The sequence below is a fragment of the Berghia stephanieae genome, chromosome 3 (genome assembly GCF_034508935.2).
Source record: "Berghia stephanieae isolate SIO BIC M18660-M18661 chromosome 3, UCSD_Bste_1.3, whole genome shotgun sequence".
NCBI classification, from domain to species: domain Eukaryota; kingdom Metazoa; phylum Mollusca; class Gastropoda; order Nudibranchia; family Aeolidiidae; genus Berghia; species Berghia stephanieae.
Window position 1 is genome coordinate 61,747,004 of NC_088362.1, and position 25,284 is coordinate 61,772,287.

Consider the following 25,284-nt stretch of genomic DNA (forward strand, 5'->3'; position numbering starts at 1 on the left):
ATGAACACATGCGCCTTTAGTTTTCTCTGATAAAGATGTGAACAAGTCAGTGTGTATGAAAGGTGCCAGACAAAGCAATAAGGAAAAATACAAGAAAAAAACAAAACAATCATCTGTCGACCTCGAGGTTCGGCATGTTTTATTTCCTTGTATTTTTCTTTCTTGCTTTGTCTGGCACCTTTCATACACACTTGTTCAGACTTTATCTTGCATGCATCGGTGCCTCCTCCTTAATTTCTTAATTTGATGTTCTCTATATATTAGTGAGTTATTAGTGTCCTAGGGGAAAATAAAGATATACCATCGAGCGATAATATGGTTCAGAAAATCGGAATCTGTCGACGTGTACATATATACAGGCCTGACATCTGAACCAACCCACTTATGGGTCTAGTGTTTAACATTGCTGTAATGAACAATATTTTGTGTCATTATTTTTAGATTTCCATTACAACAATGAGCCCATAAGGAATTGGGTTATCAGACCTGCAAATAAGTGTACGTCGGAATATGTACAAGTGATATAAATACCTGTCAAAGTGATACGAAGCTGCTAGAAGTTGTGGGCTGTAAAGGGTAATAAACATTAATGAGTTATTACAGCTAAATACCGAACACGGAACGTTTCGGGATAAAATCCCTTCAGAAATGGGTTATCGAATCCTGTAGAAATGTATGTGTGCGTATGTGCATGTGTGTGTGTATGTGTGTGTGTGTGTGTGTGTGTGGCTATGAGGGAGAGAGATAGAGATAAAGAGAGAGAGAGAGAGAGAGAGAGAGAGAGAGAGAGAGAGAGAGAGAAAGAGAGAGAGAGATAGAGAGAGAGAGAGAAGATAGAGAAAGAAAGAAAGAGAGAAGAGAGAGAGAGAGAGAGAGAAGAAAGAAGACGAAGAGATAGAAGAGAGAAGTAGGAGAGAGAGAGTAGAAAGAGAAAGAGAGAAGTGAAAGAGAAGAGAGAGTAGAAAGAGAAGAGAGAAAGGAGAGAGAGAGAGAGAGAGAGAGAAGAGAGAGAGAGAGAGAGAGAGAGAGAAGAGAAGTAGATAGAATGAGAGAGAGAAAGAGAAGATGAGAGAAAGAGAGAGAGAGAGTGAGAGAGAGGGGGGAGAAAGAAGAGAGAGAGAAGAGAAGAGAGAGAAGGGGATAGAGAGAGTTAGAAAGAGAAAGAGAGATAGTTAGAAAGAGGAAGAGAGAGAGAGTTAGAAAGAGAAGGAGAGAAAAGCGGAGAGAGAGAGAGAGAGAGAGAGAGAGAGAGAGAGAGAGAGAGAGAGAGAGAGAGAGAGAGAGAAAGGGAGAAAGAAGGGGGGATAGAGACCAGATCATTTGACACAGAAAACACACAAAAAAGATTAAACCAAGAAGTCACCATTCCTATCTATTTAAAGTGTGTCTGTCCTTTCTTTTTAAATCTCAAACCTGGGACTAACCCCCCCCCCCCCTTCAAATATTTTTCGATTTAAATATCCTTCGCCTTTCTAAGACAAACAAACAACAATACTCTCAGACGAGATTTTTGGTCAAAATATTTTTAAAAAACGTGTTTTTATTTCAGGGTGTCGCAAAGCTGGCCATTCCTGTATTTAACTCACTCAACCCTAACACCGACTATATCCATTGTTTACCCGGGTTACTTTTACCCCATGCCTATTTATTACATTTTTCTGAGACAAATTATAGGAGTGGTATCAAAGCTAATGTTTTTAGTTTTTTACATGTTAATGATAGTTGGATAAAACTATCTATACCTTCTCATTTTAATACAATTTTTTTCCAATTTTGAAAAGTTGCAAAAATCTATAGGATTGAGTGAGTTAACCCTCTCCTTACCAACCACAGGAAAATCGTCACATTCGTTTCGATACAACCAACATTTTTCTTATTCAAATTTCTCTTGTACATCATAACATTTCAAAAAAACGAACAGTGTGTTGTAGAGCATCTTTTTGCAAAATAAATTATTTATCCCAAGAACCAACTGTTATTGTGTTTGAGTGATAAAAAAATGCATGTTTGTGTTAGTTGGATGTGAAGTTTTGGGGAAAATCCTGAAAATGGCTGGTAAGTAGAGAGTTAAACAGTGAACTATCGTACTCTGGAAAGACACGTCTTAAAAATTGACCAGAAAAATCGTGATTCAAATTAAAATTTATTTTTAAAAGTACAAAGATATATTCAGTGCATCGTTTTATACTATGCTCACAATGATACCACAACTTATAACATTGTGCCTTTCCAAAAGCGCATATATCTACAAAAAATTGTTCCCTGTTGACCAACAGCAACACGTAACATATTATAGAACGACACATGACGCTTGTTAGGCGGGCGATATTACAATTTTTATTTCTGACTGAGACAACGCTGTTAACGACCAGGTACTCATTTTACTCCTGAGTATGGTGAGAGAATGTGAGTAAAGAGTCTTTTCCAAGAACTCAGCTATGCGCCGATTGAGGCTCGAACCCAGGACGTTCTGATCCGAAAGCGAGTGTCATCCCACAAGACCAGATAATATCGATTGATTTAAATGACCCTCATTTTAGTAAAAATTCTCAAACCTGGAGCCTTGCGAGGTCTTTAGCCAGCATCTATATAATATTTGTTTGAGTTTATCAGTGATATTATTTGTAACATTGAAAACAGGTAAGTGAAATTGTTTGCTATCCTCTGGATGAGACGTAAGAGTACTCCAAAAATAGATAGATAGTAAATAATCGTTTGATAGACATATGGATAAGAAAAATACCTTTATTATGTGGCTATTATATGTTCTTATGCTATGACACTCGTGTTTGGCTCGGATGGTCCTGGGTTCAAGTCCTTGGAAAAAGGCTTTTAACACACATTCTCTGATCGTACTCAGGTGTAAAATAAAATGAGGACCTGTCCGTTAAAAGCGTGGTCTCTGTTGGAATTAAAGTCAAATATCGTCTAACAGGCGTTATGCCTCGTCCTGCATGTCAAGTGTTTGAGCACGTTTAGATGATGTTTCACTATATAAAAGCTCAAGATTGTTTTTATTTGTTTTTCTTTTTGTTTTTTGTTTTGTTTTTGTTTGTTTGTTTGTTTATCCCCTTCCCGGCGTTCGGAACCCGCTCTCCCTTTGCAACTGTGTCTAGTGCTCTACCAATCCAACAATCGTGACCACCGTGTATCTATTTATTAAAGATCTGACAATTTCTTAAAAGAAAAAAAAACTTGTCAATTCCTCTTTAAAAAGATTCTTTTGTGTCCTCTTATTATCTGGCACAATCTGTTGTCATCTGTCCCTGCACACAACACAATGGGTTTTTTTTAGAGGAATGCAGTAGCGTATCCCCGTCCCATTTTATTGAGGGGCTGTTGGGGACGTGGCCGGAATGACTCGAGGCTTGAATAGGGAAGGGAAAGGGGTTTGTGGGGGGGGGGGGGGGGGGGGGGAGACAGAATGGGGGAGGGGGGGATGGTAGGGGAGGAGAGAGAACAGCAAATACAGAGAGGGGGGGGAGAGGGGGAGGAGGAGAGAGAGAGAGAGAGAGAGAGAGAGAGAGAGAGAGTGAGTGAGGGAATAAGTGAGAGATCAGGGATTGGTGAAGTCTGAGACGCACTGTAGAACACGAGGAATGTATTGTATACATACATATATATGTATATATAAAGCCAGAAGAATAGATAATACATAACACAGTATATATTGTAAGCCTAGTCTTTTGTGATTTGGTCGTTTATTTTTCTGTAAACGTTGTTGTCTGCGACTGGGCCAGTAAGGAACTTCGTGCTTCATTTAACGTTTCTATTGGAAAAATAAAATAGGAGGAGAAGATGAAGAGGGTGAAAGTGACTAATGGGGAGGGGGGGGGGGGGGCAGAAAAAATGAGGTCAGTTGACGAAAACATTGAGCAAAGAAGGAAAAAAAGGAAAAAAGGGGAAAAATATATATGACTAACGCATTAGACGGACTGGCAAACGCAAAGGTAAATAAATAACATTTGTTTGGGAAATGAAAAAGTTGACAGTAATATATTGATGTTATGCGTTTAGGTAAAATACTAACCACATCCGCTAGCTGGATTTAAGGGATCAAATAAATTATAAAACTATGTGTAATATATAAACGTTTATAAGTCTGGTTGATATAATTTCGTGAGAAGTAATCACCAAAATGAGTGTCTATTAAAAACATTAACGAAGAATTGAGTGACGTCAGTTTCGTTCCTACTATAGATGAAACGAAATTGATTTCACTCATCTCACACATATAAAGCTCGGTCCAACATACGTTAATACCAAAGTGATTATAAAGCTGCCAGAAGCTGTGGATTGTAAATAGTAATGAACAACATTAAATGAATCAGCTTCCAAAAAAGAACAAATGAATGATTACCAAAAACGGAACATAATGGGTCCAAAACCCTTCTTCAGCCAACAACAAAGATAAAAAACCCAATAAAAACGTTCTAATTCTTATTTGCTATTGGCTCAAAAAGGGTTATAAAACTTGAAATGTTCCGTATATTGGTATTTTATTATTTTAAAAAAAAAACCCCAAACAAGTTGAATGTCATTTTTTTTATAAATCGATACACAAAATGTGTCTGCGTATGATAAAATTGGGTTCGATACACATTCAAATTATTTCATCTCTGCCCCCCCCCCCCCCCCCCCCCCCCCCCACCACCACCCATGCCAAAAACAAACGAACAATTAGAAAGAAAAAAAAACTGAAAAAAAACTGAAATAAAACCAAACATAAAATCAACAACAACAAAAAACAAAACAAACAAAACTCAACAAAAACAAAACAAAACAAACCATGAAATATGCGTTAGATGTTTTTTTCCCCCAATTAGTATCACACCGAAATGCCACAATCCGCACATTAATTTTTTTTTTTTTTAATGCATTTTTCAGCATGTAAATCACCGACACCTTGACATAATACTATTAAGATACGATCGGCCACTTTTTGTACTTTTGGTATCGGATTTTTCCTAGATTCATCGGATACGTGGATCTAAAAGGCGTCTATGACCTGACACGACGGTAGAGATGTGACACGTTATCGTTGTGATACCAAATAAACAACACGTGACCGGAAATGAAAGACTCCGGAGTCAGATCGTCACTGTTTGGTAAAAGAATAAATATGTATAATAAATTATGAAACTAACTATGGACATAAAAGAATATATACATTTATATAGTGGATTTTTTAAAAGTTGAAAGTTGAGCTTTTTTATAACGCAATATCCACTAGACGTGCTCAAAGTGCTTTACAAAGGGTCCCTGACCAACAGCAACACGTCATATATAGAACGAGACATGACGCCTGTTAGGCGATATTACAAAATTTTTTTTTCGACCGAGACAAGGCTGTTAACGGTCAAGTTCTCATTTTACACATGAGTGCGATGAGATAATGTAAGTAAAGAGTCTTTTCCAAGGACATAAATGAATATGGACATTTATATGGCGTATTTCCATGGATTCGTTTGCACCCGCCCCGCACAATCAAAGACTGGAACGCTCTTCCCGAATCATGTGTGAACAAAACAGATTTAGAAACATTCATACTAAGCTGCTAGAAGCTGTGGACTGTAAAAAGTAATAAACAAAAATGAACATAACAGCTTCAAAAAAGAACAAAATACCAAACACTGAATGTTACGGGCTTTGACATGGCACTCTCATTCGGACCAGAAGGTCCAGGGTTCGAGTGTCGCTATGAGCGTCGCGTAGCTGAGTCCTTGGAAAAGGCTCTATGTACTCACATAAATGGGTACCAATCCATTCAGCGTCTGTCTATGTTGTGAGAAAAAAAACAATGTATCGCCTAACAGACATTAGGCGTCTTGCGTCTTAAGCATTGCTGTTGGTCAGGGATCCCCTTTAAAGTGATTTGAGTATGTTTCGTGGATATTAATTAATACTTTTAATTACGCCCTTCCGCCACGGCATCATCAGATCCCGTCGCCTCGGCAATCCACGAAGGAATATAGATAATTTCTCAAACAGGATGTCTGTTGTCACACGAATCACCTATGTTGTCCAAGTGAGCTAATTGGGAGTTAATAATCCTGTCCAAGGAAAAAAAGTGCCTGAACCCGGGACCTTCCGGATCACACTCGGCCACTTCGCCCTCCTTAGTGGATATTGCGCTATATAAATGCCCAAGTGTATATTTTTAAAATTTCAAAACTGTTTATGAAACCCATTGCATTCTTATCCTTCATCTCATGTCTAGGTAACAAGTACAACTGTACGCTGTCGTATTCTAGAAAAGTCCATATTTTAAAATTTGGCCAGAATATTCGTCCTTCAAATATCGATCGATTTAAAGACCCTCATCTCGGCTAAAAACTCTCAAACCTGGGACTTCGCGAAGTCTTTCTTGAGTTCCAGTTTTGAGAGTTTTTTGTTTTGTTTTTGTTTTTGGCCAAGTTGAGGGTCATTTAAATCGATCGATATTTGAAGGACGAGATTTCTGGCCAAATTTTAAAATACGTGTTTTTCCAGATACGACAGTATGGCCCAGTGACTTTCAAGGTTTGTTTACTTACATCGATCAAGAATCTATTGGGTTTTATATTCAAACATTTAAATACATTGCTCTGAAAAAACACGTATTTACAAATTTGGCCAGAAAACTCTTCCTTCAAATATCGATCGATTTAAATGACATTCCTCTTGGCAAAAACTCTCAAACTTGGACCACACGTTGTCGTCCATCAAGTCCCAGGTTTGACAGTTTTTGCCAAGATGAGGATCATTTAATTCGATCGATATTTGAAGGACGATTTTTCTGGCCAAATTTTTAAATAAGTATTTTCTTCTCTCCAGAATTTGGCAGTTAACTGGTTTTATACACTTGAGTAGACTCAGACTATAGCGTTAAAGTTCAAAGAACAGACCGTTATTACATATATTATATGTTGTGACAATCTTATTTATTATCAAAATCAACTTTATCGCAAATGTGCTCGAAGTCAATGCAGCGAAAAGTTAATTGTACGTGATAGAACACAGCTAGAAAGGGTGGATGTAAAAAGTAATAAACAAAAATGAATAAAAACAGCTTTAAAAAAAGAACAAAATATCCCACACTGAACGTTTCAGGCTCACATCCCTTCTACAGCCAAAAAAAAAAAAACTCCAAACAAAACAATGAAAACAAAATACATTTACTAACATACCACATCGACGACAATAAATTTAGAATTTAAATGATAAGACACACGATCTTTGTTTTTCTGCAATGTAAGAAATTGTATAATATATTCTTCGCATTAACGGATAGAAATTGTATTTATTCTCCATATTAATTAACGGATAGAAATTGTATTTATTCTCCACATTAATTAACGGATAGAAATTGTATTTATTCTCCACATTAATTAACGGATAGAAATTGTATTTATTCTCCGCATTAATTAACGGATAGAAACTGTATTTATTCTCCATATTAATTAACGGAACGAAATTGTATTTATTCTCCACATTAATTAACGGATAGAAATTGTATTTATTCTCCACATTAATTAACGGATAGAAACTGTATTTATTCTCCACATTAACGGATAGAAATGTATTTTTCATCACATTCACGGATTGAAATTTTATTTATTCTCCACATCAACGGATAGAAATTGTATTTATTCTCCACATAAAGAATAGAAATTGTATTTATTCTTCACATTAACGGATAGAAATTTTATTTATTCTCGACATTAACGGATACAAATTTATCCCACGTTTCATTTCGTGTCTAACATAAACTCAGTTTTGTGCAGCTGTGTGGTCTAGTAGTATGACACTCGCCTTCGAAACGGAAAGCCTTGATCTCGAGTCTCATTCTGAGCAAAGCATAGTTGAGTCCTTGGAAAAGGCTTTTTACTCACATTCTCTCAGCTTAATCAGGTGAAAAATGAGGACCTGACCGTTATCTGTCGGAAGAAAGAATTGTAATTTCGCCTAAAAGGCGTCGAGTTTCGTCCCATATGTCAAGTATTGCTGTTGGCTAGGGAACCCCTGTAAAGCTCTTTGACCACATTTAGTGGGTATTACGCTATATAAATGTAACATAATATGTGTTGTTTGTTTCAACTGTTGATATACATTATTTCAACTGTTGATATACATTATTTCAACTGTTGATATACATTATTTCAACTGTTGATATACATTATTTCAACTTTTGATATACATTATTTCAACTTTTGATATACATTATTTCAACTGTTGATATACATTATTTCAATTGTTGATATGCATTGTTTCAAATATTGATATTTGATATACATTATTTCACCTGGTGATATACATTATTTCAACTGTTGATATGCATTGTTTCAATTGTTGATAGTTGATATACATTATTTAAACTGGTGATATACATTATTTCAACTGTTGATATACATTATTTCAACTGTTGATATACATCATAAGCTCATAAGGAAAGCCACACTATTTAAACCTCACATCATATTATATTACTTTTATCGGAGTCAGTGAAGCGAGAAATGGTGGTTTTAAATTTGAATTCCTTTTAATACAGAGGTATGTGTGTATGTATGTATAACATAAAATAAGCTTTTGACTCGTTAAGATATATCGTTGCACAATAAGATGGCTGCATTTTCCTTACTTTGAATCAAATGTGTTTTGACAATAATAATTTTAGAAATCTTTATACATCTGATCAGTTGCTAGCGCACTCGTCTCATAACCAAAAAGAGCATAATAGGATCAATCGTGAGTGAAGTCGACATTTTTTTTTCTCCGAACCCCCCTCCCTCCCCCCCCCCATCCCCACCCCTGCCTACCGAGCAGGTATTTGGTATCGGTTAGATCTGGCGGAAAGTACTTGACTATAAATGTGAGTTTTATCCAAAGTAAGATAAGGAATAGGAAACAAAATTGTGAAGCAAAAAACACAAATGGTTGGAATCTCACTGAAGTGTAAAACTACTCCTCTGGAGTTTTGATCCCTGGAACGTTCTGTTTGGTATTTTGTTCTCTTTTGAAACTGTTATATTATTATTATTGTTCATATTTGAATATTACTTTATGCGACGTGTACTTATTTGCAGGTCTGATAACACAATTCATTATGGGCTCATTGTGTGTGTATGTGTGTGTGTGTGTGTGTGTGTGTGTGTGTGTATGCCCATGACTCAGACCACTTCCAAATCCAAGTCAATGTCCACCGTTTGTTTCTATCTTGTACCGACCATGCTCATCCTTTAACCAATGGGAGCGATCGGTATTCGGGTTTTCGTCCAACCCATCACCATTCACATGCTTTGTTCCTGTACGATTGGATCATTCTTAACTCACTCAATCCTAGAGATTTTTGTTACTTTTCAAAATTGGAAAAAATGTATTAAAAATGAGCATGTACATATATAGTTTTATTCAAGTACCATTAACATGTAAAAACTAAAAACATAAGCTTTGATACTTCGCCTCTAACTTGTCTCATAAAAATGTAATAAATAGGCATGGGGTAAAAGTAACTCGGGTAAACTACGGATGTAGTCAGTGTTAGGGTTGAGTGAGTTAACAAATGTAAACACGCTGCATTGCTTTTGAAAATTGTAAACATACCCATGTGCCAAACTGAAAAAAAAACAACCAATCGTGGTATTAGATATTTCAAAAGTTGTGAGCACTTTTCACTATATGGGTCATTTTGAGGACATTTTGCAATGTGACCCATGACCTCGAGCACATGGAAAGGTAATACAGATCTAGATCATGTCCATTAACTGCCGTACCCTAGAAAAACTCGTATTCAAAATTTAGCCAGAAAATTCGTCCTTCGAATATAAATCGAATTAAAGGATCACCATCTTGGCAAACACTATCAAACTTGGGACTTCGCGAAGTAAGTTAAGTTCTTAAGTCCCGGGTTTGAGAGTCTTTATTTGCCAAGATGAGGGTCATTTAAATCGATCGATATTTGAAGGACGAGTTTTCTGGCTAAATTTTGAAATACGATTTTTTTTCCCCAGAGTACGACAGTTAAATCTGATTCATCCTTGTTATATCTCTCTCTCTCTCTCTCTCTCTCTCTCTCTCTCTCTCTCTCTCTCTCTCTCTCTCTCTCTCTCTCTCTCTCTCTCTCTCTCTCTCTCCCTCTCTCTCTCTCTCTCTCTCTCTCTCTTGTGGTATTTTGATTCCACACATTCCACTGTCCTCTAAAACCAGACCTGCCTCGCACTACGAAAAATTCGTAGAAATACGAATGAATTTTTGACCCAAATCACAGAACAAAATTCTATGCTTTGCCTCAATAAATCTTATTGAAAAGAAAAGTTGAGTTCCTGTCAAACCAATTCTAGAATGAATTCTCTATCGGTTCTTACCGGAAGTGCTCAAACTATTGAGTGTTTCACGTCAAACAAAAAGATAATTGAGCTTTATATAGCGCAATATCCACTAAATGTGCTCAAAGCCCTTTAAAAGGGGTCCCTGGTCAACAGCAACATTTAACATGTAGGACGGGACACGCCGCCCGTGAGGCGATATTACAATTTTTCGGACAAAGACACGGCTGTTAACGGCCAGTTACTCATTTTACACCTGAGTACGGTGAGAAAATGTGAGTAAAGAGCCTTTTCCAAGGACTCAACTATGCGCCGAGCGCGAGGCACGAACCCAGGACCTTCCGATCCGAAAGCGAGTGTCATATCACTAGACCACAAGTCTAGACTGAAGACAGAATATTTTAGATTTACTTTTCCTTAACATTTCAAAATCACATTCTACGTATATTCAATTGGCATCAGCATAATATAATTGCTATCGTGGCGAAAATCTATTTGTGTTGGTTTGTTCTTGGCCTTTGGAGCATTTTTGGATCATGCTGAGGGCAAATTATTTCTTTCTAAAGCTATTTAAAACGAATTTCCATTTTTTTGGATGAATAAAGTATATTATTATTATTATTATTATTATTATTATTATTATTATTATTATTATTATTATTATTATTATTATTATTATTATTATTATTATTTATTATTATTATTATTATATTATTATTATCATTATTATTATTATTTATCATCATCATCATCATCATCATCATCATCATCATCATCATCATCATCATCATTATTATTATTATTATTATTATTATTATTACTATTATTATTATCATTATTATTATTACTATTATTATCATTATTATTATTATTATTATTATTATTATTATTATTATTATTATTATTATTATTATTATTATTATTATCATCATTATTATTATTTATTCATCATTATCATTATTGTTATTACTATTATTATTATTATCATTATTATTATTATTATTATTATTATTATTATTATTATTATTATTATTATTATTATTATTATTTCTCCAGTGTCTTTTTTTTTTCTATTTTTCCTTGAAAGTTACGAATTTTTGAAATTTAAAGTTGGCAGCTCTGCCAAAACCGACCAACCAACCAGCCGAGAACTAAGTCTGTATTCATAGTTCCTCTCCGATTCAAAGGCAGCTCAACGCGTGCCCAAGTGGACGAGGGAAGCATTCGTCACACTGCCGTTCTCTGGGGAAAAAAACATGTTTAACAATTTGGCCAGAAAACTCGTCCTTCAAATATCGATCGATTTAAATGACCCTCATCTTGGCAAAAACTCTCAAACCTGGGACTCCCTCATCTTGGCAAAACTCTCAAACCTGGGACTTCGCGAAGTCCCAATTTTGAGAGTTTTTTGCCAAGATTATCGATCGATATTTGAATGACGAGATTTCTGGCCGAATTGTTAGATATGGGTTTTTCCAGAGTACGATAGAACAGTTGTAAGCTTTTGATGTCGCTGAAGAAAAAAGAAATCCAGTTAAAGTTAAAGGACTCCCCAGGCTCTCCGCTCCTCACAACACACAAACCACTTTAAAAAGAAAAATGTCTCAGAACGTTCATGCTACTTTGCAGCACCATTATTCTGGAATTTTCCGTCAGTCTTTACCAGAAAAGCTCATTCTTTTGAGTGTTTCAAGTCTAGACTGAAGACAGATTATTTTAGATTAACTCTTCCTTAATATTTCAGAATCCCATTCTTCACATTCCATTGTTACCTAACATTACTTAATAGATCATCTAAAATTTAATTGTAACATTTACTTTTCTTAAAATTATAACATTTACTATTCTTAAAATTGTAACATTTAAAATAATTGAAAATAAATGAGCTTTATATAGTGCAATATCCACTAAATGTACTCAAAGCGCTTTACGAAGGGGTCCCTGGTCAACAGCAACATTTAACATGTAGGAGGGGTATGACGCCTGTTAGGCGATATTACAATTTTTCGGACAAAGACAACGATGTTAACGACCAGGTACTCATTTTACACCTGAGTACGGTGAGAGAATGTGAGTAGAGAGCCTTTTCCAACGACTCAACTATGCGCCGAGCGCGAGGCTCGAACCCTGGATCTTCCGATCCGAAAGCAAGTGACATACCAATAGACCACATAGCCGCACAAACAGATAAATGCAATCGCAATAGATATCTTTAAAAATCAACAATTTACCCTCACATTAAATAACACTTCAAAATCCTCAAAATTATATAGTCTGGCATCAACTTTCATTTTCAACAAGTTTAAATGACTTAGAGGTGCCCATGGAGCTATGAAATCGGAGCCAAATTTTCATAATTCTACGAATTTCGTCATAGTTGGCATTTACTTTTCTTAGAATTGTAACATTTGATTTTCTTAACATTCTCATATCACCTTTAGATAGAATGCGCTTGGCCAAGGAGTTCACAACATTGCCATCCGGAAATATAACGAACCAACACACAAACTCTGTGTAACCATGAACTTTTATAGTCTGGTTAATACAGTTTAGTGAGAACAACTCACAAACGCGGATGGCAAAAACAATAACAAAGGCCTGAGTGACGTCATCTGCATACTATCTATAGATATCTTGAAAAGCGCCATTGAACACGTTAGGTGGCGAGTGGTGATATATATATTTTAATATTTCGATTTTTTAATTTAATTATATTATGTAGCTAGATACAATTCTAAGAACCTTATAATTAAAAGTGAAACAGGATTTACAGCATAAAAGAAAATTTAACCCTACGATCTAAATCCTAAACTAACGAGTGCATTTCATAGCTAGAACAAAAAAAGCAAGCCATGTTCCCACCACCGCCTATGATATTGAATGCACAGATTATATTATAACACTTTTTATTTCTCCTTTGTTTTGCCGTTTTCAATTAATTTAAAATCGCGTTTCAAAATAATTTGGTTTACCCGGCGTGCACATACATATATGCAGGCCTGACATCCGAACCAACGTATGGGCCTGTCATGGGGCCACATTTTACATCATTTTTGAGATTTCCATTACAACAATGAGCACATAAGGAATTGGGTTATCAGACCTTTAAGTAAGTATACGTTGGGTTCACCCAATTATAATACTGCCATATTCTGATTTTTAAAAAAAATTAAATACGTAACGCATTAAAATTTTTGGACAGAAAACTCCTGACCGAGGTAGGTGGTCGTAGAGGAGACATGAAAGATAATATTTTATTAAGGGCTCTCCATCCAGATCGTCCGTCTAGTGCATGTTAGGGAACTATGTGCGGCTATGTGGTCTTATGGTATGACACTCGCTTTCGGATGGGAAGGTCCTGGGTTCGAGCCTCGCTCGGCGCATAGTTGAGTCCTTGGAAAAGGATCTTTACTCACATTCTCTCACCGTACTAAGGTGTAAAGTGAGTATTTGGCCGTTAACAGCGTTGTCTCTGTCCGAAAAAAATTGTAATATCGCCTAACAGGCGTCATGTCTCGTTATACTTGTTTCGTGTTGCTGTTGGTCAGGGACCCTTTGTAAAGCGCTTTGAGCACGTTTAGTGGATACTGCGCTATATAAAAGCTCATGTAGGGAACACGAGGAATTGCGAAACGCATAGAACATGGTTAAATCATTGGAATTCACCCCGTAAAGATACATAATATGTTATCCTCCTTATCAAACCAGAATTGTGGCGTAGTCAGAACTTAAGCTTTTTATACAGCGCAATATCCACTAAACATGCTCAAAGCGCTTTACAAAAGGTCATGGAGAACGAGACACGACCCCAATTAGGCGATATTACATGTTTTCCGAGAGATAAAACGCTGTTAACGGCCAGGTACTTATTTTACACCTGAGTACGGTGAGAAAATGTGAATAAAGAGCCTTTTACAAGGACTGAACCATGCGCACCGAGCGAGGCTCGAATCCAGGATCGTCCGATCCGAAAGCGAGTGTCATACCACTAGACCACATAGCCGTACCAGTTTACTGGTTAAGAACAAAACTAAGAAAAAGATAATACAAAGCTCGTATAATAAAAAATTCGCCTTGGTATTTGGGCTGGAGTGTCATAAGAATAAATTACCCTATCTAATGACGTTATTATAACATTCCTAGGGCATGCCTATGGGGTCGGGATTTTTCTGCCCTACTCTCAACTCTCAACTAAACGCGTTTCTAAAAATTTTGACCAGCAAACTCATCCTTCAAGAATATTATTGATCGATCAAATTGAGTCACCCTTTGTCAAACATTTTCAAACCCGGGATAAAAGCGAAATCATTGTCAGTCCCATGTTTGAGAGTTTTTAAACAAGATGAGGGTCATTTTAGTTCATCAATTTTTGAAGGACGAGTTTTCTGGCCAAAATTTTCAAAAATGCGTTTTATTTTTCTTCAGAGAATGGGAATATTATGGGATGTTATTATACGTACGGTCATTAAAATCTAACTGTCGGAAAACCCTTACCTATATATACACTTCATCGGCTGCTTCGTTTTATACATCCCTTTTCAATTGTAGTCATAAAATTATTATTAGTAACTAGTGCATTTATATAGCGCAATATCCACCAAACGTTCTCAAAGCGCTTTACAAGGGATCCCTAATCAACAGCAACACGTAAGGTATCGAAGGAGACATGACGGCTTTTAGGCGATATTACATTTTTTTTCCAACGGCGACAACGCTGTTAACGGCCAGGTACTCATTTTACACCTGAGTACGGTGAGAGAATATGACTAAAGAGCCTTTTCCCAAGCTCAACTATGCACCGAGCGAGGCTCGAACCCAGGACCCATAGCCGCACAGTTAGTAGCCTCGATAGACTTCAGGTAGGTTCGTTCTATTAAAAAAGTTTTAAAGGTTAGATTTAAAAGATTTTATGACTCGCTCTTGGTCAAAGGGATTTTTAACACTTTTTGATTGAGAGTCATTTAAAATGAAATAACTCGCTTTTAAAAGAGTTAAGGAGGAGGAGGAGGAGGAGGAGAAGAAGAAGAAGAAGAAGATGATGAAGAAGAAGAAGAAGAAGAAGAAGAAGAAGAAGAAGAAGAAGAAGAAGAAGAAGAAGAAGAAGAAGAAGAAGAAGAAGAAGAAGAAGAAGAAGAAGAAGAAGAAGAAGAAGACAAGATGAGAGGAGGAAGAGGAGGAGGAGGAGAAGAAGAAGATGAAGAAGAAAAAGAAGTAGAAGAGAGGAGGAAGAGGAGGAGGAGGAAGAGGAGGAGGAGGAGGAGGAGGAAAAGAAGAAGAAGAAGAAGAAGAAGAAGAAGAAGAAGAAGAAGAAGAAGAAGAAGAAGAAGAAGAAGAAGAAGAAGAAGAAGAAGAAGAGAGAAGAAGAAAAGAATGAGGAGTGAGAGAAAGACGATGATGATGATGATGATGATGATGATGATGATGATGATGATGATGATGATGATGATGATGATGATGACATAAGTATGCAACCGTCTCATTGAACAACCTAACTATGCACTGACTGAGCGAGGTTAATATTGTTACAGCACAGGTGTCATAAATGCCACAAGAACAGAATGTTTACAAGGCCCTAAACATAGTCTGATTTAAGTGCATGAAAATAACCATAAGCATAATATTTCGATGTTATGCGTTTAGCCGAAAATCTCACAACATCCGTCAGTCGGGTATTACATACCAACATACACAACTATGTGCAACTTTATTAAACGATTCTAGATAGAATTTACAAGTGAGAAAAAATCACTAAAATGGTTGGCTGAAAACAATGGCAAAGATCAATTTCGTTCCACTTATAAATCTCACACGTGTGTTTCATCGGCTCATAACGGTACACAAATGTTATCGCTATAGCACTCGCCTTCGGATCGGTCGGTCATGAGTTCGAATCCCGTTCTGAAGAGGAGAAACTAACTGATCCCCAGTTTCATATCTGTGACTCTAAATTGAATTTCCAGAATCTTGTTCATAATACAGTAGACTCCCGATAAGACGATGCCCTGGTGAACTGGAAAAAAAATCGACTTAACCTAAAATCAAATTAACCGGAGTGTTACCAAATGAACATACCGACGTGCCCTTATTAACAGGTCTGATTACCCAATTCTTTATGGGCTCATTGTTGTAATGGGCATCTCAACAACAAAAAAATGACGCAAAATATTGTCCATTACGACATAGCAATTTTTTAAAAATTATAAAAATATAGCGCAATATCCACTAGATGTTCTCAAAGCGCTTTACAAGGAGTCCCTGGTCAACAGCAACATTTAACATGTAGGACGGGACATGCCGCCTGTTAGGCGATATTACAATTTTTCGGACAAAGACAACGCTGTTAACGGCCAGGTACTCATGTTACACCTGAGTACGGTGAGAGAATGTGAGTAAAGAGTTTTTCCAAGGACTCAACTATGCGTCGAGCGAGGCTCGAACCCAGGACCTTCCGATCCGAAAGCGAGTGTCATACCACTTCACCACATAGCTGCACAATTTAGGTTATCAGATCTGCATATACGTTGCTATAATTTGTATTTTAATTGGTACAAAGAAGACGGGGGGTGTTATAATGAAAATGAAATGCCATGAGGGACAAAGTTCTTCTTCTTCTTCTTCTTTCAGCTCATCTCGCATTTTGCAGGGTTGCCATAATGAATGCCACATCTCCATGCATCTCGGTTCATAGCATCATCCTCCCCCAGGCCCAGTTCTTTCATATCATCCTTTACCTCATGCCACCATCTAGTCTTTGGGCGTCCTTTTCCCTCTTTCCCACTATTGTAAGTCCAATACTTTCCTTCCCGTGTACTTCCTCTCTCGTCTCTTAACATGTCCGAATCATTTCTATCTATCTTCTCTCATCAATATCAATAAAGATGAGAGAAGATGCGTGATAAATTTATTAAAACTATTTATTTTTAAACAAAGAGGGGACATAACGGAAGGGTTTATACCCGGGGCTTCATAATAATATTATTGTCAATTTCATCGTATATTCCGACGTTCACTTATTCGCAGGTCTGATAACCCAATTCCTTATGGGCTCATTGTTGTAATGGAAATTTCTTTTTTAAAATGGCGCAAAATATTGTCCATTACAACAATGTTAAATTAGGCCTATAAGTGTGTTCTGATGTCAGACCTGCATATATGTACACATTGGTTTCTCCCTTTTTCATATTTTTTTCTGAATGAATAAATGATTGAATACATATTGTCGGTAAAAATACATATTATTACATCTTTTATCCAAAACAACTAGTAACAATGAAAACTAAATATAAACATAATAATTTGAAGGAAAAAAATCATGTATATTTTCTAAATAAAATCTGGTTTCAAATCAGTAAGCCCTGAAGGCGTGTCACCGACATAAGAAGAATCACAAAGAATATGCAATGTGAGGGGGTCCCGATAGCTCAGTTGGTAGAGCACTCGCTTCACACGTAAAGGGACAAGATTGGTCCCGGGTGTAGTCGAGATTTTTTCTAACCCCTCTGTCAACCCAGCAGTGAATGGGCAGTAGATGAGTCTGTTAGATCTGCGATAGACTAGCGTCCTATCCAAAGGATAGCAAGCAATTGTTATTGTCCGTTTCACGCTATAGAAACCGGGATAAACTCCGGCTCCATGGGCCCGATGGCTCTGAAGGACTATTTTTATACAATGTGTATTGTCCAATATTATATATATATTCACTCGCTTTCAGATCGGAAGGTCCTGGGTTCGAGCCTCGCTTGGCGCATAGTTGAGTCCTTGGAAATAACTCTTTACTCACATTCCCTCACCGTATCAGGTGTAAAATGAGTACCTGGCCATTAACACTATTGTCTCGGTCCGAAATAAAATGAAATATCACCTAACAGGCGTCATGTCTCGTTCTAGATTTTGGCTTGGGACTCCTTGTAAAAGTGCTTTGAGCACGTTTAGTGGATGTTGCGCTATATAAAAGCTCAATTTCTTTTAAAGAACATTTTTAAAGAACTCTTGGCCCATTTTTAAAGCCATAGTCCTTCAGAGCCATTGGACCCATGTTGACCGGAGTTTTTCCCGTATATACAGCGTGAACCGGACAATAGCAATAGCTTGCTACCCTTTGGATAGGACGCTAGTCTATCGCAAAGTACTTTCCTCCAGATCTAACATACCAAGCTACCCAATCACTGCTAGGTGGACATGGGGATCGGGGGGGGGGGGGGCTCAGAAAAAAACCAAACTCGACTGCACCCGGGATCGATCTCGGTCCCTTTGCGTGTGAAGTTAGTGCTCTACCAACTTAGCTGTAGTGACCCCGTAAATCATATATTACTAAGCAGATATGGTATGATATATATAAAAAAGGCGATCTGTAAAATACTGTTAATGTGGGGTTTTTTTTTCTCAACTTACCTCAATACGATTTTCTTGATATATTGAATTGCAAACAAAAACCAACTTATGTTATATCCAAGCAAAAATGAAATAGAATCAGCAATCGACGATAATCCTCAAGAAAATTCACTCAACGCTTTTAACAATATGTTTGGCAACTATTTTGTAACTGAAAAAGCAAAATCCTCTTATTATTATCAATAATATTAATAATAATAATAATAATCCTCAGTAATAATAATCACAACAAATCAACCACTTTACAGCAAAATCACACAGCTTGTTGAAGTCAAAATCCACTGTCAAAATAGAAATAAATATTTAAAGTTCTGAAAAATCGTTACATAATCCGTTGATTTTTATACTTCTGCGACTTGTAACAGAGTTGAATCGGTATGACAACAGATGTCTTGCATCACAATAGACTGATCTTTAACCATGTGTGGATGTGTGGTGGTGGTGGCTGGAAATACTCAACTAACAACAAATTATAACTAGATCGAGGTTTTCGGGGCCACACGCACGTAACTTGGACGACGACGATCACGACGACGATGACGGCGAAGCGTAGAGAGGTCGAGCTGGCTAGAGGTAGAGCTCGTAACAAGAACTAACTGTGACAAGCAGAGTGGGAATAGCAGCATAGAGAGAGAGAGAGAGGGAGAGTAAAGCGATATAGTTGCGCGACGAATAATAAACAGACGACCGCCGCCTTATCGCATCGTCACCTATAATGTTGTCACACGCGAACGACGAATATTGGCGTACAACGGATTGTTGAGAGTTAATTCATAATTTTGACTTATAAATAAATAGAAGGAACCAAATTGGCGCCACTCAGCTCTTTTGTTATTGATTTTAGCCAGCCATTTTTATGAGTAATTTTCAATAAATTTTATCAATCAGACTATAAACCTTTAATAATGTTTCACACAGTTTTGTGAAATGTTTGCCACAATTTTTTGGAGACAAATTCTAAAGGATAATTTACCATAAAGAGAATATAATATAATATATGTGTTTTTATAATCCTATGTGTGTTTTGGAAAATATAGATAATTCAAAACATTTGATAATAATGATAGTAATAATAATAATAATAATATAATAATAATAATAATAATAATAATAATAATAATAATAATAATAATAATAATAATAATAATATAATATAATAATAATAATAATAATATAATAATAATAATAATAATAATAATAATAATAACAATAATAATAATAATAATAATAATAATAATAATAAATAATAATAATAATAATAATAATAATAATAATAAATAGTAACAATAATGATGATAATATTAATAATAATAATATTAATAATGATAATAATAATAATAATAATAATAATAAATACATCATAGCATTACATCATCATCATCATCATCATCATCATCATCATCATCATTATCATCGTCATCATTTACCGGGCCTATTCCATATACCGAGAGCTCCAAGCGCCTTTTCACAAAATAATCAATGTTACAATTTCATATCAGATTTAAAAAGAAAAAAAAATCATTTGAAATCCACACGCACAAACAGATTGAACGTATCTATTAAAATACTGAAAAGAACAGTGAGCATTGACCTAGATACGGGATACTTTGAGGGATTCCAGAACCGAATCAGTGACATCTCATTTGATTGAGAGATGACATGCAAGACTCCAGAGATTTAAGCCTATTGATCCATCCAGCAATGTATTCCTGCGACGTGGACTGTATATTATACAACGGTTTTGTGGTCTTGTGGTATGGCACTCACTGACTTTCGGATCGGAAGGTCCTGTGTTCGAGCCTCGCTCGGCGCAAAGTTGAGTCCTTGGAAAAGGCTCTTTACTCACATTCTCTCACCGTACTTACTCGAGTGTAAAATGACTACCAGGCCATTAACAGCGTTGTCTCTGTTGAAAATAATAAATGTGTAATATCGCCTAACAGGCATCGTGTCTCGTTCTACATATTACATGTTGCTATTGGTCAGGGACCCTTTATAAAGAGCGTTGAGCGAGCATGTTTAATGGACATTGCGCTATATAAAAGCTCAAGTCAAATTGTTATACAACCGTATACATACACGACGCATGGTTTAACCATGACCAGATTACACTTCAAATTTCAAGAGACAATGGAAAGTTTCATCCCCCTGACATCCACCAAAGACATCAGAAAATTCTCATTTTACTCCAGATCCATCACAGATTGGAACAATTTACCACTGGAAGTTACATCTGCACCCACTTTAGATTTTTTTCACAGATTTTTTAGATCGCTGCTGAATTTTTACCTTAATGTTATTAAATAAGAAAAATTAAAAATTGTGCATTTTCAGCCACAACATCATAAGACATCGTCGCCTAGGCATTCCACGAAGGAATATAGATAACTCATCAAACAAGATGTCTGATGTCAACAGGAATCACCCATGTTGTCCAAGTGAGAAAATTGGGGGTTAATAATCTTGCTCAAGGAAAAAAAAAACGAAAGTGCCTGAAGTGGGGCTCGAACCCGGGCTCTCCCGGGTAACAATGCAATGCCTTAACCACTCGGCCACTTCCCGACCAATGTTAATGTTATTGTTCATGTTAAAATCTTCGTGAGTGAAGGTGGACATTAAAGGAAGATTCAGATTCAGACCCAAAGAGTGTTGTCTTTCGTCCTTGGAATTACTAATATAAAGCAAACACTATCCGTGCTCAAGGCGCTTTACAAGAGGGGCCCAAACTTACAGAAACACTTAACATGACGCCTGGAAGGCGCTTTTACAATCTGTGTTTCGACAGAGACAAAACTAACTACAGGGAATGAGATTAGCGGAAGAGTAGCGTCCCTTGATTGGACGTCACCCACAGTCTGCGACGTCACCGGCGGAAAAGTTAATAGAGTGAGAACGTCATGTTGGTTGTGCGCATGCGTCTTTCGTCCTCGCAGCGAGGACGAGAGACGCATGCGCACAACCAACATGACGTTCTCTCTCTAATAACTTTTCCGCCGGTGACGTCACAGACTATGGGTGACGTCCAATCAAGGGACGCTACTCTTTCGCTAATCTCATTCCCTATACAGAGCCAGGTCCAAATTCTAAATTCTTTTTCAAATTAGTACCATGAAATATTGTCTTGCTTGAATGTCAACCTCACGAAGACATGAGATGCACATTCCTCCCACCAAATCCAAGCATTAGTAACACACTGTATAGTAACCTGGAGCATCTACAAAAGACGTCTAACTTCTACGTCATGGCACAAGACCGAAGGGCTAGAGCTCAGATGGTCGCTGGTTCGGATAAGTAAGTCAGTCAGTTCCAAGAACTCAGCTTTGCACCGTGAAAGTGGGACTCGAACCTAGAATCTACAGGCCCGAAGGCCAGTTTCATATCACTGGACTACAAAAAAAAAAATGTAATCCTTCAGAGTTATCAGGCTCATTGGGCTGGCGTTTACCCTGGCTTCTATAGCCTGATACGGACAGTAGCAATAGATAGTATGCAGATGACGTCACTCAGGCTTTTGTTATTGTTTTTGTCATCCGCGTTTGTGAGTTGTTCTCACTAAACTGTATTAACCTGACTATAAACGTTCATGGTTACACAGAGTTTGTGTGTTTGTCCGTTATACTTCCGGATGGCAATGTTGGCCAAGCGCATTCTATCTATAGCCTGATACGGACAGTCGCAATTGACACTTAGATAACTAGACCTCTCGGATATTCATCATAATGTAAACAATGGCAGTGATTGGTGAATATAGCGAACTACACAAATTTTATTGTCAATGGCATTTGTCTAAGTAAAATATCCACTGTTCTACCGCTTGGTCAATAGATAGTATGCGCTTAGCTAAGAAGCTCACTATATTGTCATCCGGAAGTATAACGGACCAACACACAAACCTATGTGTAACCACAAGCTTTTATAGTCTGCATAATACAGTTTAGTGAAATTATGCACAAACGTGGATGGCAAAAAACAATAACAAAGGTCAGATTGACGTCATCTTCGTTCTATCTATAGATAGTATGTGCTTGGCTAAGAAGCTCATAACATTGCCATCCGGAAGTATAACGGGCCAACACACAAAACTGTGTGTATCCATGAATGTTTATAGTCAGGTTAATACAGTTCAGTGAGCATTACTCATAAACGCGGATGGCAAAAAAAAACAATAATAAAGACATGAGTGACGTCATCTTCGAACTATCTATAGAACCAACACGCAGAAAACTATGTGTAAACTTCGAAGTTTATAATAATAAATGGCATTTATACAGAGCTTTACCCCGTTGTCACAGGCTCTAAGCGCTTTACAGTGATATAAAACAAAACATATTACAGTGAGACAAGTGTGAAGGAAACGTGATACGAATTCAATTTAACAACAACAAAATATGAAAATAATATTGCAACATTATGACGTAAAAAGATAAAACTTTAAGCGAGATTTGAACGTTGTCAACGAATCCGAGCATCTCATGTGTGATGGGAGAGAGTTCCAAAAATGGGGGGCCGAAAATTGAAAAGACTGTTCACCTATTTTACGCAATGGCTTAGGTTTGACAAGGATTGATTGGTCATTGCTTGACCTCAAGTTTCTATTGGGGACATATATGTTTAGAAGGTCTTTAATATAGGAAGGACTGTTCGTGCTCAGGGATTTGTAGACAACAGTACAAATCTTATAGGCAACTCTTTTTTCCACAGGAAGCCAATGTAACTCACGGAGAAGAAGAGTTGCTGACGGGTATTTTTTGTTATTGCGTACAATGAGCCTGGCTGCGTTATTTTGAGCAACCTGAAGTTTGCTAATTTTGTCTTTAGCTAAATTCGCCCAAAGGGAGTTACAATAGTCCAATTTAGATAAAACAAGGGAATTAATTAAAAGTTCTGCTATATGCTTCGGTATTAAATTACGAATTTTGCTTATTTTTTTCATTTCTATGTACATAGATTGTATGGTGTTATTCACGTGGCTTGTCATGGAAAGATCTTTATCAATGATGATGCCAAGGTATTTTGCTTTATTTGAAAATTCTATTGTACTATTTCCGAGAGTAATAGGTGATTTATTTGCCTGTTTAAGGATACTCGGCCTTCCACACATTAAAATCTCAGTTTTACTATCATTTAATTTTAACATATTGTGGTACATCCAAGATTTAATCTCATTAAAACAGCTCGTAATTCGTTGTATTAAGAACTGTAAATTAATAAGGGGTGCTGAATCATATATTTGCGTATCATCTGCATAAAAATGATAACTCAGATTGAATCTGGATATCACACTAGAAAGTGGCTGCATATATACGGTAAAAGGACAGGGCCAAGATCAGAGCCTTGTGGCACTCCAAAATTTAGTAAAACTTGTTCTGACTGAACACCATTCACCACGACAGTCTGCCATCGATCCTGTAAATATGATGTAAACCATTTAAGGGCAATTCCTTTTATGCCGAACGTATTTTCTAGTCTTCTTAACAAAATGTCATGGCCAATGGTGTCAAAGGCAGCTGAAAGATCTAAAAGACATAATACTTTGATATTGTTAGCATCAGCATTACATAGCAAGTCATCAAAGATTTTAAGAAGCGCCGTTTCAGTACTGTGTTGATGTTTGTAGGCTGACTGAAAGGGTTGTTCCAAACTGTTGTTCTTAAGATGAGATGTTAATTGTATAAGAACTACCTTCTCCAAAAGTTTTGACAAAAAAGGTAAATTTGATACAGGACGATAATTGTCTAATATATTGTGGTCCAGTGATGGTTTCTTCAGAAGTGGTTTGACGAGGGCACTTTTAAAGCACGATGGAACTTCGCCCGTCAGTATGGATGTATTTATGATTGATGTAATGGATGGTAATAATGTATCGATGGAGCTGGCCAAAAGCTGTGCTGGTAGGGGATCAAGGTCGCAGGATTTAATGGGGGCTTTTTTTTTATCAACTCGTTTATGAAACTAGGTGAAACTGGTTGGAACTTGTCTAAAGGGGTACCACAGAATGTATTTGTATCTATAAACGGTTCATGCCGATCTAGTTCTGAACGAATGTTATGGATTTTGTCTTTAAAAAAGTTGACAAATGTGTTTGGCAAGTCTCTTTGATTGGGTGTAGATGGTAATGAAGTGCATCTTTCACGTCCAAGTAGATCATTGCAGATGTTAAATAATTGTTTGCACGATTTAGAAGGTTCGAATTTTTAAATTTTTATAATATGATGGAGAAATTCGTGTGATAACGTGACACATTTGGCTATATAAAAACAATAACAATGATCAGAGAGAGAGGTCGAGTTCATTCAAGTTATTGTTTATAAACAACCCTGTTTGTCCGAGCACGTGTGAAGGTGTGTCACAAATTCCATGTTTTGATTAGTCACAAATCTATTAGTTAAATAACTGCTTGCTATCCTTTGGTCATCGGAAAGTACTTTCCGCCAGATCTAACTGACCCAGCTACCAAATGACTGCTGATGGACAGGAGTGTCAGAAAAAAATGAATCTCGACTGCACCCGGGATCTATCCGTAGACATCGTAAAGTTATAGCCTGACACTGACCAAAAAATGACGTCAAAATGCCAGTCTTTTGCCACA

General features: G+C 36.8%; 1 protein-coding gene across 1 annotated transcript in view; it reads right to left on the reverse strand.

Moving 5' to 3' along the window:
• The window catches only part of LOC144968142 (uncharacterized), a 60,509-nt gene extending 41,211 nt beyond the window's left edge, over positions 1 to 19,298 (reverse strand). The window contains exon 1 of the mRNA XM_078906160.1: positions 18,696 to 19,298. The gene's annotated coding sequence lies outside the window, so the exon portion shown is untranslated. The remainder of the gene's footprint in view (positions 1 to 18,695) is intronic.
• Positions 19,299 to 25,284: the final 5,986 nt, after the last annotated feature.